Raw genomic sequence first — 9,374 nt, forward strand, 5'->3', positions numbered from 1 at the left:
GAGGTGATCGCCGAAACTGAGGCCTATTTTGAAGCAAAGGACAAATCGTACTACAAAAATGGTATCGAAAAGTTGGAGGATCGCTATAATCAGTGTATCACCCTTGAAGGGAATTATGTTGAATAAAAAAAACGAATTTTGCAAAAAAAATGTGTTTTACTATTTTAGGCCGGAGACTTTTCAATTGACCTGTTATCTACATGGGATTACTAGGAATTTGTTACAAATAATTCATTAAAAACAATCGCTACATCCGAACTCGGCGTTACATTCGATGTCGCTATAGCCACATGAATTTTATACTAAATTATGCTTCAAATTCTAGGGACTTATATATAACGTCGCTATAGCAGAACGGTCGCTATAACCAAGGTCGTAATAAATGAAATCCACTGTATTAGTCATTCGAAAACAAACTGTGTAATCTACATATTAGGTGATCAAATGATACTAAAATGGATCGTACCAATGCTTTCTTTGATGTACAATTGATAATTAATTCAATGTAAATCATGGGACGCTGAATAGTGAACCCGAAGGTCGAAGGCCGAAGTCAATTTACTCATGCAATGTTCCATTGAACGATTTGAAAGGTTAAATACTTTGATTGAAGAACTGAATCCACCGACATAAAGGTTTGTGGTGAAGAAACCAGTCAGTCAACTATTAGCCTTCGTGTTAAAACAGCACCTTACAAGAAAAGAGAATCCAATCAATATTCAATTGGTTTTTGGTATCATTTAATGCAAGATATGATTAGAAACCAATAATTTATTTGTCTTTGAAGTGGCCTACTTATTCTGTTTACCTATCACCCTCCGTATCAGAATGTTTTGTAGGTGAAATAGTTAATATTTAGTTGTGAGTGTATGTAATATACAGCGTAAATAATCAACAATCATAACTAAATAAAATAGCTATTTCTATTCGTTTTATCAAAATAAAAATCGGCGACATATCGCCATACTCGACATCTTCTATCCCATTATAAAACTAATGGGCAAATATTTGTATTTTTAATTTTGTAGTTACTGAAATTTCTCTCATAAAGCAAATGATATCTATAGATATTAGTAAATAAATAATGTAAAAAAACAATTGAACTATGAAAGAAAGTACTACAAACTAAACTAAACTAAAACTAAACGCCATCTGTAGCACAATGCTACATTTTAGTTGGTCTGTGTTCTATCGGAGCTGCCTGCGACGCGCTGATGATATCCAAGAAGATCGAAATCGCGATCCGCGTCTGGCAGTTTCGACAGAATATAGACCACTTCGAATTATTTTAATTGAACTATGTTTTATTAAATTTCATTTTCTGGCACCAATAATAATTCTAATCAGTTCTTTCCTAAATATGCGTGGGGGTACGCCTACACCTACATCATTTTATTCTCAGAGATGTCGTTCAAGCGTCATTTAGTGGGTTCATTTTTTGTATTAGTAGCTTTACCTCAGGCAAATGGTATTGTCCCTTATTTTCCAATCATTTGTGGAAGAATCATTCGGTTATTATTTTAGAATCGGTTTTTATTTTTGCAGTTACCCTCGAGGTCGTATAAGGAAATTACTTTCAGAACTAACATTTGTTTGTCTGTCGTTGAGAACACGTAAAACAAAAAGACACCACAATGCCGTTTAGGAATTAACTTTGTGCATTTGTAGCAGACTGAAGTTGTACTCTCAAGATTACTTTCAAACGACTATAGGGTCTTTGCACTCAGCTGGAATAATTGTGTGTTAACTGTATTCACTGTTAAGCGACTTAGTAGTTTAGAGTCAGGTCATTTCAAATTTCAAACTGTTGTTCTTATTCAAGTAAATTAATTAAATGAATTCGACTTTTCTTCAGCTCGGCTGCAGTGACATGTTACCTAAGATGGTTCGTTAATTGAAATTAAAACCTACCAGATGAGAACTGGCATACTGAGACGTTTGAATATTTAATGGTTAAGTAATTAGAATACTACTAAAGTTTTCGCAAGAATTTTTATGCATTACAATATTAAAAGCAGTTTTTTATTACAAAATTTATTTTATGAAACAAAATATTAAGTTACCACTAGAAACCGCTATTTTTTAGTGTATATATATATATATATATAGGGTGTTTCTGAAATAAGTATTAGCAAGGTTGTAGAAGGAGATAAGATGCTATAAAACAAGAAAATTTAGTAAGTTAGGTTGTCCGAAAATCCACCGTTTTCGTGAAAACGTATTTCAATGAAATGGCAAGGGCCAGTCCGGCCCTGGTAAGATCACGCAGGAAATACGACAATGCAACGACACATTGTATAAGCTGGTAATTAGCAGCATCCGTGTCTTTATTTCCCTTGTATTTTTATTCGTTTAGGTACTGTTTTTTCTAACTTTCTCATCCTAAAGGGACCATAATTGTTTTCCTGATCGATACGACGCGAACAAAAAATTATATCGACTTCGTTGAAATGCCGATCGTATAGTTAAAACGTACGATGTTCGAATGGAGTTTTTAAAAACTTTGTTTTAACACATTTATTTGGTTCGGTTTTCAGGAACCTGGATTACACTTTATTTTATCTTAACTATTACACAAAAATGATGGCAAATGAACAACTAGCATAGGTTTGACCTATAAAGTAGACTGTTGATTGAATGAGAAAATTGTGAGCTTATATACTAATTAGATGTGTCATGGCCNGTGATAAGTCTATTTCGCTGCATGACTTCTGTTATTCTACCTTCCACATCAAAATTAAGCAACACGCCTTATCAATTTAACGCATCTGCAGGTATTCCTCTTGAAATAGTAAGTTCCAGAATATCTTCCTGTGAACATTTAACACTGCGGAAATTCTGAGTTGGATCTGAACAGCTTATCCTTATGTAGGACTCTCATATGCATTCCACATTAGCACCTTATGCGAAATTCCTAAAATTGGACAACCTTGACAGGTCCTCACTGTATATTCGGTTAACCTGCTTCCAATTTCTAGTCTTGGCACATTGCGATTTCATACAACATGATACTCTAACATTCGTTTATGGCGCAAGTTGCATCGTTTATTTTCACCATGTTAACTAAACCCACTTGTTTCTCAATGTTGTCAATTTTGTTTTGATGTTACAATAAAACGAGCATCAATTGAAACTATTGACTTGTTTGTTACGAGAAAAGAGACATTTTTAGATACTTTGTGAAACATTTTGGGGAACTAGAAACAGCAACACAAAAATTTCTCAATTTTTCTCTAGTGGAAACTTGCTTTACACTTATATTCGTGCATTTATATCTTTGCAATGTGTTACCTTGTAAATTTTGAAATAATAGTCAAGTTTACTGTGCTAATGGAGTTATTTTGATTTGTTAGGTAGTTGGTCCTGTCTAATGGCTTAATTAATTGATAAAAGGCAAAGGAAAATTGAGGCAAATGCTCGATTATACAAGTAATAAAATAACCAAAGGATTTTTATTCAATACTTCTCATTGTTTTATTTTCTTAACCTAAAACTTTGCTCCAGTAACATTGGTGCTTTGTTATACCTCGGTGAGATAACAAGATTACCTTTTCGAGAATGGCGGTCTCGAAATCCGATTGAAACCTTTGTGTTGTTTGTGGAATTGTATTCTTGTTAATTGCCTTCTGAAATAAATAAAAAAGTTTTCCGACTAAATGGGACAATTTTAAGTTGACATTGAAGTAGTTAGTAATATCGATGTTTAGTACTAAAAATTTGTTGTCTTAATAGAAAAGTAAAAATTGAATCTACCAAAAATACTGTGGAAATTTTTCTTGAACGAAAAAATAGCAACAACCATACATTTATTAAGAAATCTATCTACGTACAACTACATGCGGTATGATGTGACGCTTACTAAACGTCAGCACTTTCTGCTACGTTTTTCATTTTTACATTTTAAAACATTCACTGTCTTGAGAATTATTCCCTCTTCTACGAAATTCCTACAACAAAGTTCTTTCCTGTTCCAAGAACAAATTAATTTTACTTAATGTAAAACTGAAACTGCATAGTTGCTTCCGCCATATCTTTTAACCCTCAACCGTATGACAGATCCAGCAATTAAATCTATAATGATGTCCAGAAAAGCCAATCAAACATCTTTTTTTAAACAATTAAAGATGAGTTATTAGAAATATTCTTAAGCCAACCATTTCTGATTTAAAGAGTAAAATCCATTTGTCTAAGATCGGTAGTTTTTGTATAATATTTCCTTACCATTATGAATGAATAAAAGTAATTCTAATTGTTCCTTGACTGACCTTTTAATTGTGATTCCTACCTAAATTGAGAAAGTAGAAACAGTAGAAGGTGTGTTGAAACTAAAATTAAATTCTAATCTACATGATTTCCCCACGTAACATTTGGACAATAAGGACATGCATCTGCATCAAGTAAGTCGTAACTAACTTACGGGTTACACCCCCATCTTCTTTCATATTATCGAATTTGTATCAATAGGACTTTTTCCAAAATAAATTAAGCCAGTTTAAGTAACCCATTATCATCACTACAGTTGTAGTACAGAAAATTACAAAACAAACCCTTTAACTCAAATGATGGTTATTAAGAATAGGTATGCCTATACGTTAAGGACAAATGTGATGTGAGAGATGGTAAGAAGTTTAATAAATGTTTTAATACAAAAATATTGATGAATGTATTATTGAAGTGTACCGTGAAAATTCCTGAAACTTTAAGTGTTTCTATTTTAATATTAAATTAGGAAAGGCACAAAGAAAATTCCATAATTAAAAAAAAAAGCTATACCACATTATTTAAAACTAGCAGCGGTTCCTTGATTTTGAAACCATCAGATCCTTTTCACTTCCTAAAACGTAGTTAAACGATTATCATTTGTTGAGCCATGATCAATTTTTTTATGACATCAAGTCGCGAGATATTTAAGATTTCTAAGGATTCCACAATGTTACTACGTGAATTATTTCGAATGGATAGAAATTGATTGAAAAGATTTGCAAAATTCGAATTTGTTTCGTTGTTTTTGTAAATTGAAGCAGTGCAAATGCTCATTGAAACGAATTGTAAAAGATCTCCCAGTTTGACCTACATAAGTAGAAGGAATAACATTTTGAATTTATAAACTTACCTATGTTCCCATTCAATATTTGATTTATACGTTATTCACTGTCAAGGATTTTATATGTCTTATACGTTTGTGGCGCCACCAACGGCAAAAAAAAGCAGTAGAAGTACTTATTGTTTCGATCTTGCGAGATCGACCAATCAATCAATCAGTAATAATTAAGGTACATCATTGAAAGTTTAATTGTGTACATTCTGATGTTAATCAGTTAGGTGTATATACAACTACATCCCAAATACTGGCACAAGTTCTCTATTCATACAGAAGCAGCGCCGGCTTTTTATTTCTTTTTGAATATTATGCTATTATCGATTTTTTTGATGATGACATCAAGTCGTGAAATGTTAAAATAATCAAAGTGATCTTCACATGCCGCAAATGTGTAGATGATGGCGAAAAATTGGATCTAACAGCGTTTCTCGTGTTTATTTCAGAGAGTAAACGTAGGATACCGGAATTAGAGGTAGATTGTTTGGTGTCAAAACTTTCCTCGCTTAAATCCAATCTGAAAGTAAATGGACACGTAGCAAACACTCACAAGCACACGCATGCATATACTGAAATGTTTTCACGAGATACCAATGCTATGTTCAGCACTGATTGCGTTTTGTGTTCGTTGATATTTCTTTCGCTTCATTCAGTTTGTGACGTGCAATTAAAAATATTTATTTACTAAACTAGGAACTTCAGTAAAAAATAAATGTCGGCACAGTTGAAGCCCTTAAAATGCAGAAAATTTTTTAATTGGTCATTAGTAGTATGCACGGATTTCATAGTAATTGTTAATTTCTATAAATCGGAAAATTGATTGGGAAAAATATTGTAGAGAGAACTGTCCCAATAAACTCTCTGAATCCTCAAAATCATAGCACCCCTCAAAAGCTTTAAATTTATTGAACCTGATATATATACATTACTGTATTAGATGTTTACATGAAAATACGAATTTTCCCAATGCTACGTCGTATTTTTCAAAATATAAATTCGCACGTTAATGATTGCTTGTAATATACTATCCTTATGTTCCGTTACCAACTAGTGTATACAAGGAGCAGTAGAAATAGGTGCTGAGTTTGCAGGATGTGATAGAGTACCACAAAACATGAAAATTAAGTTCACCGTTCCGGTCCTGGTATATGAATACGACAACGCAGCGTTGCATTCAATACGCTAGTAAATAGCAGCATTATGTTGTATTTCTTTTGTTTTTCTATTTTGTTCATAGATTGTTTGTTATTTGTCACATTAGATTAAGTGTGATTCACGATGTTACCGCCCGCCTGTAAAAGTTATTTGTCATATGAACATTGTCAGTAGCTCATTTTAAATAAGTCAATGTCATTGTTATTACAATGACATTTAGTACGGCAGAACTTTATGATATGATACTAATGTACGACGAATATGAATACAACATTGATGCAACAATCGAGTTGTACAGCCGTCGATATCCTCAGTGAAGACTTCCACACCCGCGAACTATCTTAAATGCTGTAAAGACATTGAGAGAAACCGGTAATGTACACCCTACATTTGAGGATGGAAGGCGTCGACGCCCATCCTTATCGCCGTTGTAGAAGATGAAACCCTGGAGTTCATAGAAGATAACCCCCAAAGTAGTTCACGAAAAGCAGCAGGGAACATTGGCTTCTCTCATACGACAGTGTAGCGAATTTTAAAGCAGCCGTTGCTGCATCCTCTTATCATTTACAACGAGTATTTGAATCTGATTTTCAGTAGCAAACATTGTCTAGTACTAAATTATTTATGTTTATCTTAGACGTTAGATGATCGGCAATGTTTACAATCTTAATCCATAGTTTTTATCATACTACGCCATTCGGTAAACACCTATGTTCCCATTTCACGCACAGGACCGGCTTCGGGTTATAAATTATTGTGATTTTCTTAAAAAAAATTGTTTTCCCTTAATCACGCTGCTGAACTAACCAAAGTTAGGCCCTGTATACAACATTAATGCAACAATTAAAACTTAAACTTGTAGAAGGATATTTTTATTCGGTTATTCATTAAATTCTGATTTTTCTGTAATGCATATTTAGTTTTTAGTGTGTTCAGAGTTTTAATTCTGTTTGAGTGAAGCATTTTTATATCATTGATATCTAACGTGTGGTTAATGTTTATATAATATTCCGCCACACTGCCAGACGAAACTTTTTTAGATCTTTTATGACCGAAAGGATAACAGACTGACAATGAGCCCTATAATTAGCTTCACATGCACTACAAGATACATGATAAATTTCGCTGTTTTTTATTATTAAAAATTGATTGTACAATTGAGCATTTTTTTAAATAAATGCTTAGCTTCATCTTTTACTATAGATTGTTCACGAGAAAATAAGCAGCACGAACGTAGTATGTTCAAAAGGTTAATGTATAGTCAACTAAAATTTAAAAGAACATCTTAATTTTTTAAAAGAACAAATTATTCCTATGCTTCAAGGTCCAAATGTCAATTAAATTTGATATCAACAAGGCGTTTGCCCCGCTGGTACGGTTATAGCGGTTCGCAACTTTTTAGAAGTTGTTTTCGTAAATCATATTATTAGCAGATGCGGTTCGGTTAAATGACCTGCCAGATTTCCCGATCTATTCCCAAATGATCTTTTTCTTTGGGAATTCATCGTCGAAAAAAATTATCGGCACATCTCGGAAATTTGGACAAGCTTCGTGGAAAAATAGTCGAAGCGACAAACATTATTCCAGCTGAAATATTAGGCCTTATTTATAAAAACAAAGCATTTACTTTCAAGTAAAAGGTAGAAGTAAAAGCTTTTGCTACAGTTCGCATTCATAATTTATACCTTTTTCTTGCAAGGAAATGCTTCGGATTAATAAAGTAAAAGGTACAGATTAACTCCTACCGATTTCGACAAACTAGTGAAATTTACATTATGCAAACAACGTGTGCGTTGTTTCGTGACAGCTGTTTATTTTATTTGTAAATTTTGTAGCAATTTGAAAATGGTTTGCACAATAACGCAAAAATATTTTCATTTTCTGCACAGGTGACACGGTTGCTCCATGTGTTTCAGGATATGCACCAAGAATATGGTTCTTCAACCGCACAACATTCTCCACTTCAAATCTAAATAACGTTTTAAATTCTGATTCTCGTGGTGTATGTCTTGGTTTGTAGTATTTTCTTGTACGTAAATGCACCATATCAACCATAAATAGCACAATACTGGGACCACACAACTAAAGATTATTTAGACAAGTCTTCTTACACAGATTTTAACACAAAAACATCCTGCAAATACATAAATTTTTATGTTACAAGCTGTGTGATTCCTGGGCAGCTACAGAAAAGTTGAAAAGAACGAGAAAAGTTGTTGTTGTGAACCTAGATTCCTTCTTTTAGAAGCAAATCCTTTAGTTTTTGAACAGATGCTTCTTTTTGTAAATACAAATTATGTAAAACTTTTTACTAAATAAACCCTCGAATCAAAATCTTCTAGTTTGTTTTTTTATGCATATACCATGAACGAATTGCTTCAATTTTTGGAAGTAAAAGGTAAGGCTTCTTTTTATAAATACCACATATTGGAAAATACTGCGGACTATGCCAATTTTGAAGGTCCCAAGTATACCTAAAATATCTGACCGCCGTCTGTCTTAGATATCGGTTAAAGATTCTAGGGGAGTAATACTCCGCCTATTATCGTACGTCTTAAGTGTTGTCAAAACGCTATCAATATGCCATCCATTTGAAATACGTAGACACAGAATCTCCTTACAATCGATTAAAATTTTATCTGTAGTGTTTAGTAATCCTGCTAGACATTTTGCAAATACTTAGTAAAGTATTATTCTAACATAATCATAAATATAAATAAATTACATAACACTATAGAATATATCTACTTCATATACAGTGAATTTCGGGTATAACGACAACTGAGGGACCACTGTAGTTTCGTTATTATTCGGAAGTCGTTACAGGAAAAAGTTTACTTTAGGTTCAAAAGTTTACTAAACATAGTTGCTACTAACAGTATCACTTTGTAACTGAACCATTTAAACGTAAACGCTTACAGGTCTGACGAAGGAAGCTGGCGAGCGGTCGCGCAGGTACTTGCCCATTTATGACCTATTTGGGTAAGTCACTTGGAACCGATACACAAATAAGCTTTCAGTAGGCGTAAATCATAGTATTAATACAGTAAGGACAGTAGCGTACTAGAAAATAATGTAAAAACATAACTTATCAAAAAGAAAAAATAAACCTATTGCTTTT

This window comes from Agrilus planipennis, unplaced genomic scaffold (genome assembly GCF_000699045.2).
Source record: "Agrilus planipennis isolate EAB-ADULT unplaced genomic scaffold, Apla_2.0 scaffold167, whole genome shotgun sequence".
Lineage (NCBI taxonomy): Eukaryota > Metazoa > Arthropoda > Insecta > Coleoptera > Buprestidae > Agrilus > Agrilus planipennis.